The sequence below is a fragment of the Coffea arabica genome, chromosome 7c (genome assembly GCF_036785885.1).
Source record: "Coffea arabica cultivar ET-39 chromosome 7c, Coffea Arabica ET-39 HiFi, whole genome shotgun sequence".
NCBI classification, from domain to species: Eukaryota; Viridiplantae; Streptophyta; class Magnoliopsida; order Gentianales; family Rubiaceae; genus Coffea; species Coffea arabica.
The window spans coordinates 37158931-37169916 of record NC_092322.1 but is presented as its reverse complement, the minus strand read 5'-3'; the positions used below and the strand labels follow the sequence as shown (position 1 = coordinate 37169916).

Here is a 10986-nt window from a genome sequence, read left to right as displayed (position 1 = left end):
TCCCTCCATTTTTAAGTAGTTGGCCGCCACCCATTTCTTCCCATTAGGAACCATTCGTACTTACTAACTAGCCAAGGCAGCGTGCGTTTCTAAAAAAAAAAAAGAAAAAGAAAAAGTGTGTATTTTTTTGGGTTAAGTCCTTTTCTTATTCTTTCTCGTGTCTAGTCTTCTTTGTTTCCTTTCATCTGAGTCATATCATTTCTTTATTCCTCGGGTCAATCGCCCATTATTCTTCATTCCATTGAGGGTTACCACATTTACGTGCTCCAAGCATTGGAAGTTGAATTGTTTACCTGGCAGGATTTCTAATTTCTTCAAAGCAAGCTATCAAGAGCTTTTGAGAAGTTTGGTGAGCTTAGTCGAGTGCTATTTGAGGGCCATACACGAGGGTTGAGTGCATACATGTGAGGGAGTGAGTGAGACATTCATTCCTATATTTGCTTTGCTACTAACTTTTTGCAGGTCTACTACATCATGTCCAGTAGGAGTGAGGCCTCCAGGTTTGACCCCAAGTCAAATAACCAGGCATTGCTAAGAGAAGTCTAACGCATGCTTCGGGAGTCCATGGAATCCCTACACCAAAAAATGGACCACTTAGAGCTCTCGCAAGCTCGGACCAACGCCAGCCGTCGGGATGTGCCACCTCGCGAGGAGCTAGCTTCTAATAGCGAGGAAGATGACTTCATCCGTCGACCCAAGCAGGACTATCAGAGAACCGATGACGGACTCAAGGGGGTCAAAATCAAGATTCCCTCTTTCCAAGACAAGTCTAGTCCAGAGGCTTACTTGGAATGAGAACAGCGAATCGAGATGATATTCGAGTGCCAGGACTACACCGATGAACAAAAGGTCAAATTGGCAACACTCGAATTCACCGATTACGCTATTGTCTGGTGGGAGCAGGAGCGCACTAGCAGGTGCCGCAATAGAGAACGGCAAATTGGTACATGGGAGGAGTTACGAACCACTATGTAAAAACGGTTCATACCCAGCCATTACTACCGTGACCTATACCAGAGGCTCCAGACATTAGTCCAGGGAAGCCGTAGTGTGGAGGACTACTACAAGGAGATGGAGATCACCATGCTCCGAGCAGACATTGTGGAGGATAGAGAGGCTACCCTGGCAAGATTCCTTAATGGCTTGAGACCTGAGATCGCCGAATTGGTGGAGTTGCAAAACTACATGGATATGCCTGAGTTGATTGACAAGGCATCCAAGATCGAGAGGAGACTTAAGAGGAGGGGTAACCCTCGTAACCCTAACTTCTCTGCCACGTCTGTGTGGAGGGGCAACCCAACATTCGAGCGGGAACGGCCTAGTCCAGGGGTGCCCAAATTTACCCCTAAGACCGAGCCACCCAAGCAGACTGTAAAGACAACTCCAAGGCCTTCATTCGACTCCTCCAAGCCACGAAGCTGCGACAAGTGCTTCAAATGCCAAGAATTTGGGCACATTGCTTCTCAATGTCCTAATAGGCGTACCATGATTGTCCTACTGAGCGGAGATGTCATATTTGATGACGAGGAGGAGTTCGCCGACATGCCTCCATTGACTGAAGAAGGTGAAGATTCCGAGGTAGAGGTTGAGGCCACTACCAAGCAAGTGGGTGTTGCTCAAGTAGCCCGTCGGGCTCTTGCGACCCAAGTCAAGAAGGTGGATGAGGGCCAACGTGACAACATCTTCTGCACGCGATGTCACGTCAAGGGAAGAGTATGTAGTTTCATCATTGAAGCAAATAGTTGTACCAACGTGGCAAGTACTCTTAAGGTGGACCATCTTTCCTTGCCCACGTTGAGGCACCCTAGCCCATACCGCTTGCAATGGCTCAATGAGAGTGGCGATATCAAAGTCACTAAGCAAGTGGTGGTGCCTTTCCAGATTGGAAAGTATGAGGATGAGGTCCTTTGCGATGTCGCTCCCATGCAAGTTTCTCACATTTTGTAGGGACGGCCATGGCAATATGACAAGAAGACTACGCATGATGGTTTCACCAACAAGTATTCCTTCTTGCACCACAACAAGAAGATGACACTGGTGCCCCTCACACCCCAGCAGGTGCATGAAGACCAACTGCGGTTGCAACAGGAGCATGAGCGAGAGTTGGCCAAGAAATCTAGCGACTCTAAAGCAATCACTAAAGCACCAGTCGCGAAGACATCCACACCTAGTACTTCTGGCGACTGGACAAGTGTCCAAACTTGCTTACAAAGAACAGGGAAGTTCGCAAGTTACTTTTATCCAAGCAAGTTGTTTACGTCTTATTCTGCAAGGAAGTGATTCTACTATCTCATGAGGCACTCACTGACTTACCTTCTGAAATCTCTTCTTTGTTGCGGGAATTTGAGGATGTTTTCTCGGATGAGATCCCAAGTGGACTACCCCCACTCAGAGGGATCGAGCACCAGATAGATTTCATCCTTGGAGCATTCTTGCCGAACAGACCGACATACAAGATGGGCCCTGAAGAGACTAAGGAGATTCAGAGGCAAGTGGACGAGCTCTTAGAGAAAGGTTGGGCTCAAGAGAGCATGAGCCCATGTGCAGTTCCCGTCATCCTCGTTCCAAAGAAAGAGGGCACTTGGAGGATGTGTATGGACTGTCGTGCCGTCAACGCTATCACAGTTAAGTATCGTCACCCTATACCGCGTCTAAATGATTTGTTTGACGAATTGTATGATGCAGTCATATTCACCAAGATCGATGTTAAGAGTGGCTACCATCAAATTCGAATGAAGGAAGGGAACGAGTGGAAGACGGCCTTCAAGACTAAGTATGGTTTGTATGAGTGGTTAGTTATGCCGTTTGGTTTGACTAACGCTCCGAGTACATTTATGCGCCTTATGAATCATGTGTTTCGTCCTTTCTTAGGTAAATTTGTTGTTGTTTATTTTGACGACATTCTGGTCTACAGCAAGAGTTCTGAGGAACATGTAGCACATGTACGAGCTGCCCTTGAGGTTTTGCGTCGGGAGAGGTTGTTCGCCAACCTTGGCAAATGTACTTTCTGCACTAATGAGCTTATCTTCCTTGGTTATAAGGTTAGTGCACAGGGTATTAGAGTGGACGAGAGCAAGGTCCAAGCCATCAATGAGTGGCCCGTGCCCAAGACCATGAGTGAAGTTCGGAGTTTCCACGGCCTTGCGAGTTTCTATCGCCGGTTCGTGAAAGATTTCGGCACTATAGCTGCCCCTCTTACCGCAATTATCAAGAAAGATGTGAAATTCGAATAGGGGGAAGCTCAGGAGAGGACATTCCAACTCCTTAAACACAAGCTCACACACGCACCCTTATTGTCTTTATCTAGTTTTGATAAAGCTTTTGAGGTTGAGTGTGATGCTTCTGGTGTAGGAATTGGAGCCGTGTTGATCCAAGAAGGAAGGCCGATCGCATACTTTAGCGAGAAGTTAAATGGTGCCGCCATGAACTACTCCACCTACAACAAGGAGTTCTATGCTTTGATTCGTGCACTGGAGACATGGCAGCACTACCTGAGGTCTAAGAAATTTGTCATCCACACTGACCACGGGGCATTAAAATACCTCAAGTCTCAACAAAAATTGAATAAGAGACACATCCGGTGGGTCAATTTTGTGGAGTCCTTTCCCTATGTGATCAAGTACAAAGCTGGCAAGACCAATGTCGTTGCCGATGCACTATCCAGGAGATATGTTTTGATTACTTTACTTGATGCTATACTCCTTGGATTTGACCTTATCAAAGAACTCTATGATACCGACTCTGATTTTTCTGATATCTACAAGTCTTGTGCTAAGTCGAGTCAGGGTAAATTCTTCATACATGATGGATTTCTATATTGTAATGCCAAATTGTGCATTCTGTCATGCTCTATTCGGGAGTTACTAACCCGTGAGGCTCACGGAGGTGGTTTGATAGGACACTTTGGTGTCACCAAGACTTTGAGTGTTTTACAGGAATATTTTTATTGGCTACGCATGAGGCGAGATGTGGAGCGAGTGGTGTCACGCTGCATCACCTGTCACCGTGCCAAGTCCAAACTCCAACCCTTTGGTTTGTATACACCTTTACCTATCCCTTCCGAACCATGAGTTGACATTTCGATGGACTTTGTGCTTGGTTTGCCTAGGAGCAAAAGAGGCCATGATAGAGTCTTTGTCATTGTGGACCGATTTTTCAAAATGGCCCATGTCATAAGACGGATGATGCTACTCACATAGCTGATCTTTTCTTTAAGAAATTGTCCGTTTGCATAGTGTGCCTAGGACACTTGCGTCTGATAGGGATGTTAAGTTTCTCTCATACTTCTGGAAGACCTTGTGGGGGAAGTTGGGGACTAAATTGCTATTTTCTACATCCAGTCACCCCCAGACTGATGGCCAAACTGACGTCATTAATCGTACCTTGTCTACTTTGCTTAGCGCCATCATTAAAAAGAATCTCAAAACGTGGGAGGAGTGTTTACCCCACGTCGAGTTTGCTTATAACTGTACAGTCCATAGTGCTATATAGTTTTCTCCATTTGAGATTGTTTACGGTTTTAACCCGTCGACCCCCTTAGATTTGATGCCTTTACCTTTGTCTGAGCGTGCTAACCTTGATGGCAAGAAGAAGGCTGAGTTTGTCCAGACATTGCACTAGCAGGTAAGGGCCAACATTGAAGCTCGCACCCAGTAGTACCTCAAGCATGCCAACAAGGATCGGCGTTGCGTAGTGTTTGAACCAGGTGATTGGGTCTGGTTACACTTGTGCAAAGAGCATTTCCCTGTCCAGCGTCGCAACAAGTTGCTACCACGTGGAGATGGACCATTCCAAGTTGTGGCGCGCATCAATGGCAATGCCTACAAGCTCGATTTTCCAGGTGAGTATAATGTCCCGGCTGCTTTTAATGTTGCTGACCTAAGTCTTTATCTTGCAGATGATGAGGTCGATTTAAGGACAAATTTTTCGCAAGAGGAGGGGAATGATGAGGAGGTCGAGGGAGCTATCCAAGTGGAGCAAGTGAAGGTGCCATTGGGGCCTATGACACGAGTTCGTACGAAGAGGTTGAATGAGACACTACAAACATTGGTTCGTGCGGCCCGTGAGTCAAGTGGAGAGCCAAGGGCCATCGAGCGCCTCAACGAAACTAGAGATGTTGTCCTACTATCGGCCATCCATGAGGATTAGCTGCCCATGGTTCGCCTGGGGCATAGCCAATTATTAGTTTAGTAGAATGTAATAAAGAGGTCCAACTAACTTGTGGTTTGGACCTTAGTCGTTATTAGTTCTTGGGTCAAGGGGTTAGGCCATGTGGGCCTTAGGACCAATAGCACTTTAGTGGGCCACGTAGTTAGTCCCTACGCTGAGTCGGTACGGGAGTCTCGCTACAAATAGCCTTAGTCACGGCTACAAATAGCCTTAGGTCATTGTTTTACACTCAGTTTTTGACGATTAATAAAATTACATTGAGAGTTCTCTCAAAAGCTTCATTGAAGCACCTTGAATATCTTAGATCTATATCTTAGGTATTCTGTGAGGACTCGCAAATTCCTTATATTTTCTCAAAGAATTCCCTTTTATTTGAAAATTATTTGGCAATTATCATTCTATACTATCCTACGGACCAATCACCCTAGAAAAGTGCCAATGGTCATAAGAAATTAGAGTTTTTCTATTCGTTTTCAATTCGAGGTGAAATAGGATTTTTCGCGTATCCACAGTGTAATTATCCGGTACGGAGTAAGGATCAAATTTGGTGCTTAAGAGTGACTTTTGGGTGAGAAATAATATGTGATTAGGAGCAATGATATAAAGTTAGTGAATAGGAAGAAAAAACCCTAGTACGTGTGATTTAAAAAAAAATAGTGCGAACCGACGTGTACCGTGTACTACCGATTGAACGCACCACTTGACCACCACTTTTTTACCATATAATCTCATTAATATTTGAGCAAAATATCTCCTTATTTCCAGCTAGTTTTGACCGAAATTTAGGGCAAAAAATGCAAGGAAAGAAAGAGAAATTTTGGTTGGCACTTGTCACCACCCTATGGCTCTTTGGTTGATTTTTTTCTTGCCTTCTTAACACCTAGGAGTAGCCTTTCTTCTTCATTTTTCTGCTGCTTGGCTGAGACAAGAGAGGAGAGAAAGAGAGCAATAAACCAACTTCCTTCTTCTTGAGTTGAGCCATTCAAGTGAGGAATTAAAATTCTAAACCGATTAAAGTGTGAGTTGTGAGCTTGAGAAGCTAGAGGAACCAAGAATTCCAAGAGGAGGTCAAATATTACTCTTGCAAGCTTCATTTGTTGAGGTATTTGCTGCCTATACTTGCTATATGGATGATATGTGTTGTATCTAAACTTATATAAGTGGTTGTAGTGATAATTGGAGCAAGAAATGAAGAAAGTTTCATTGAATCCCAAAAATTCCAGATTTCTGGAAAAATTTCACCCTGTTCTGTCCGGTTCCAGTTCATGTGGTTAAAGGCCGAATTATGCTTGGCATAAAACATAAAAGTTGTAGAGAATGATATTTTATAGGTGCCTACAAAATTTCAGCTCAATCGGAGCAACGTAGCTTGTGAAAAGATCAAATTACCCTCACTGTTTTAGGATGTTTCCAGTGTTCCGTTTTAGTTAGTTCATCCAGTTTATCATGTTTATTCACTAGGATCCGTGCTGATTTAGCCATTTACCAAAACATGAAAATTTTACTACTCTATCTTAGCTTTTCAACAGCTACAAGAACACCTTAAATGGACATTTGGTAGCCTGAGATATGACCATTCTAGTGCAGTGCGGTTAATTAGCCGTATAGTTGAAAGTTGGCTCTGTAAATTGGGAATTTGACCAGGTTACACTGGAAATTTGACTAAGTGACCTTCATGGAAGTTGTAGGACTTTGTCTTAGCTTCGAAACGGTATAAGTTGCACCTCAATCCGATAAGCGTAGCATCGGATGTGCCCATTCCGTAAAAACCCATCAAAACTGTCTTTTGTAAACTTTATTTCCACACTTGTTGTTAACTTGAATTTTGTCCTTGTATTGTCTTGAGCCTATTGAACGGCTATTGAAATGAATTTGTGTTGTGAGTAACTTTGGGTTTGATTGAGAAAAAAATTGAAACCATAAATGGCTGAAAAATAGGTAAATACAAAAGGCGTGCTGCCCAAATTTTCGCTCAAGGACTAATTTTCTATTTGAACTTGTTTATTTTCATTTGGCAAATACTCTGACCATTTTTTCATATTAAAACATGGTCCTTCTTCAATTGGAAACTCCAAATGTTTGCTTACTCTTACTAAATAAAGAGAAGTGGTTTAGGGTTTTTGTTTTTGGGTACTTTATTTTTCTTTTTACATGAATTTCATTAAGATCTTTAGTTTGTAAAATCTACTTGAATATGGGATGATTTTTAACCATATAAACGATTCCGAAAACAGTATTTCTTAGCCTATCTAGTTGGATTCCGACTTGTTTTTGGTTCAAGTGTTTTCATTGGAAAATTTTATAATCCTTTTGAGTTTGGTTTTACATTTGGTCTATGAAATCCTAATTATTTTGTCTACGGGTCTAAATGTCCTCGTTTCACTTTAAATACTTAATTGTTTATGCTAGATAAGCTGTAATATTCTGTCTCGTTAACTTTAGGTTTTCTCGATGACTAAAGATAATATCCGGAAGGATATTTTGCAAGTTGCTTTGCGTACATAGGTGAGTGTTCCTTGTTTGTTATATTCTCCTTGACTTCATGACTTGTTGTTATTGTTTGATAATGCATTAAGTGCTTTCAAGAATTTCCAAAACGAGTTTTCTAGGCAAGCGTGTACTTTACCGCGCTCGACCTAAATGAAACGTGAAGTTTTCAATGATTTAATGATTGCTACAATTAGTTGTGCATGAATGTAAGCCTTCTGGCTGAACTGGACCCTGCCCTTCTTACCAATCGACTCGAGCCAAAAGCGGACTCGGTCGGGCGATATGGTGACCCTGGGTGTGAACGTCGGTATACTCGAGTATTACCTTGTAGTCCGGACAACATCCGGATAGGTGAAGCCTGGTCAATGGCCGGGAAAGGGGTGAATGAACGAACAAAAGAACAAACGAGGGATTTTACTTACAAAAATGCATTTTTAAATGATTGGAGGAATAAGGGGAACAACAGGAGAACGAACGAATGAATAAATGGCTCCCTGTGAGCCCGTATCCTTTTAATGAATGTTACTATTGCTTTATATTGCCATGTTTCTTGCATTAGTTGTCATTTATGGTTAATACATGAGCTTTATTGTTTGATTATGTGTTCGGAACCTCACTGAGCTTTTAACTCACCCCTTTAGTTTGTTTTCCTTAACAGGGGAAGGCGAGCAAGGACGAGAGCTCGATTTAGACTAGCCTAAACTAGTTTCTGATTTTGTAATGGTTCTCGCCCGAGTGCTTGGCACGGGTTGGATGTGTGGTGAACTGAGAACCTTTGTATGTTCGATGGTTGTACTCCCTTTTGAGATAGTAATGTACATAAGTTTTGCGTTAGGTTATGGATTGTCGTTATATTTATTCTTGGGATTTATTTCGATTTTAATTGAGGACTGAAGTGAACGACTGAGTCCCGGCGAGAGTTGGGCAGGCGACCCGCCGAACCCTGGGGTACGCCCTAGGGGGAAGTGGGGCCATCACATATTCAATTGACTTATCAATCTAGAACCGCGCTAGATTGTGGCGTCTTCTACAAATACCGACGTTCGTTGACCACGTGATCAACGGGTTTAGGTGATCCGCTGCGTTCGTCGTCTTCAACGTGAGTCCCTACCTTCTAGATCCAAGCCTTCCTGTACGGGTTGCATCACAAGGTTGGTGCCGTTCGTATCAATTCCACTTTCACACCTCTCTTGATTCTTAGGTCGGCTTATTGGTCTAGAGTTTTGGTGCTCAACCAACCGTGCTAGGACATCAATCGTATGGTCAATAGCAGTAGCTACGTGATTGTTTTCCTTCATTTCTAGGATTTTGGTTCGATCCTGTAGTCGTTCTCTAACCATCCCTTTGAGCTTGGTGTTACTTAACCTCTTGCCCTCGGTCCCTTTCCACTTCTGTGATCGCTCATAAATTTAACATTTATAAAGGTATAACATAAAATAAGTGCACATGAACGAAGTTTGAAAAGTGACACTTTGATCATGCCAACCAAATACAAGAATAAAAGGGAAGACACCGAAATAATCGTAAATGTGTACAACCTAATCATAGATTTGAAGTCATAAAGCAATAAAGTCAAGCATCTCATGAGTAACGTTTAATTGTTTTAAAAAGATAGGAAACATAGTGAAACAAAATACAAAATGCAATAGCCTTTCAACGACCACCACCCCGTCTATCTTTGACAAAGCCGTTAAAGTAGACTGAGTCACTAGTTTAGTGATTGGTGAAGCCAGAAGTCTCTGCTACTTCAATAGGATCATTTTCATTTCCTGCACTAGGAGTTTTAATCTAACGTCCCTTATTGAGTATCGTGTCATTCTTCACTTGTTCAACCAAGATAATACGCCCGGCCATCGACTTATCTGTCCAGTCTCGAATTTCGTGTACTACCCTAGCAAGCCGGTCCTTAACTTTTTGAAGCTGCTCACTATGAGCCTTTGTCTTTTCCTTGCTCCTCAAGTATCTTCGTCTCCACTTCAGGAATTCTAGTAATCTAGGCATCCACAATTACCCTCAATTCTCGAGTATCCTCTTGAACTACCCTGTTTCCTAGGATAGCCATCTCCAGTCATTGACCCCCCGTAACACTCTGTTATTTGAGTACGAGTAAGTCCCCTAACAATCAAGTCTAGGATACACTACAGAGATCTGAAACCTAACATCTGATACCAATTGTGACGCCCCCACTTCTCCCTAAGGCGAACCAAAGGGTATCCGCGGAACGGCTGCCAACTCTCGCCAGAACTCAAGACAATACCAGTTTAATACAATACTAGTCATCACGACAAGGTAAAGTAAGAAAGAGAAATTGCTTCCATAAATAACATTCAAACTTACACCACGAGTTCCATAATACATCAAGTTTCTAAAATATACAACTGCCAAAAGTCTAGTTGATTACATTCGAAACCCTAATACCAAAAGTACACCCCCAAGGGTTTCTTCAAGTTTCACTCCAAGTCCGTTCTTGTTAAGAAAAACAAATTTACAGGGTGAGCAATTGCTTGTGAGGCCAAGAAAACACACATGTAAGCACGTTGTTTAAGTAACAATTCCAATTGACAAGTAAAGCAATGCAAGAAAAGTAAACAGAAATAATTCAAGGGTATAGGAGCTCTCCGGAGCTATTTTCCACTTGCACGATCAAGGACCTCCACGAATTGACACTCCGTCAATCGGGTAGACTATAATCCGTAGAACTTCATTTATCATGTCCCCGTTCACAGTTACATACCCCTGTACCGGGCCCGTCTTTCATTTGTTTGAGGCGATACTGCTCGAGTATGCCAAGCAAGACCTCTTAATAGGTTAATATTATATTTTCTCATGGTTCACCAAGGAGTCAGACCAAACCCATGCCGGCTCGAATTCAAGGTTGGCTAGTGAAAATTAGGCTTCCCCCACTTAATATTTATGTGTCGAGGAGATTCACTCCAACGACATATGCAGCCATAGCATACCAATTCATTCATTCAATCGTTCCATACAATTCAATCCTTCATTACAATTCAATCATTCATTTTATTCAATTCATTCAATGCATTTTTTCCATTTCAATCTATTCAATCACGATTCATTCATTTCAAATGAGAACGAGCGCGGTAAAGTACACACTCGACTCTATTTTCAAAATTTCCAATAATTAATGACAGTTAAGCATGTATCAAATTCGCACACACTTGACACTCACCAAATAAATCAAGAATTAAAGCATACTTGAGGGTTCAGGCGTCCACCGTGGGATCCTTTTGAAGGTCCTCTTGAGTGCCTGAATAATTAATAATAACTATTACACACTATCACTTAAAACCCCTAATTAGCGAAGAA

At 42.5% G+C, this 10986-nt stretch overlaps 1 pseudogene; it reads left to right on the top strand.

Annotated features, from left to right (window-relative positions):
- The first annotated feature begins 585 nt into the window (after positions 1-585).
- On the top strand, positions 586-5148 carry LOC113699863 (uncharacterized; annotated as a pseudogene).
- Positions 5149-10986: the final 5838 nt, after the last annotated feature.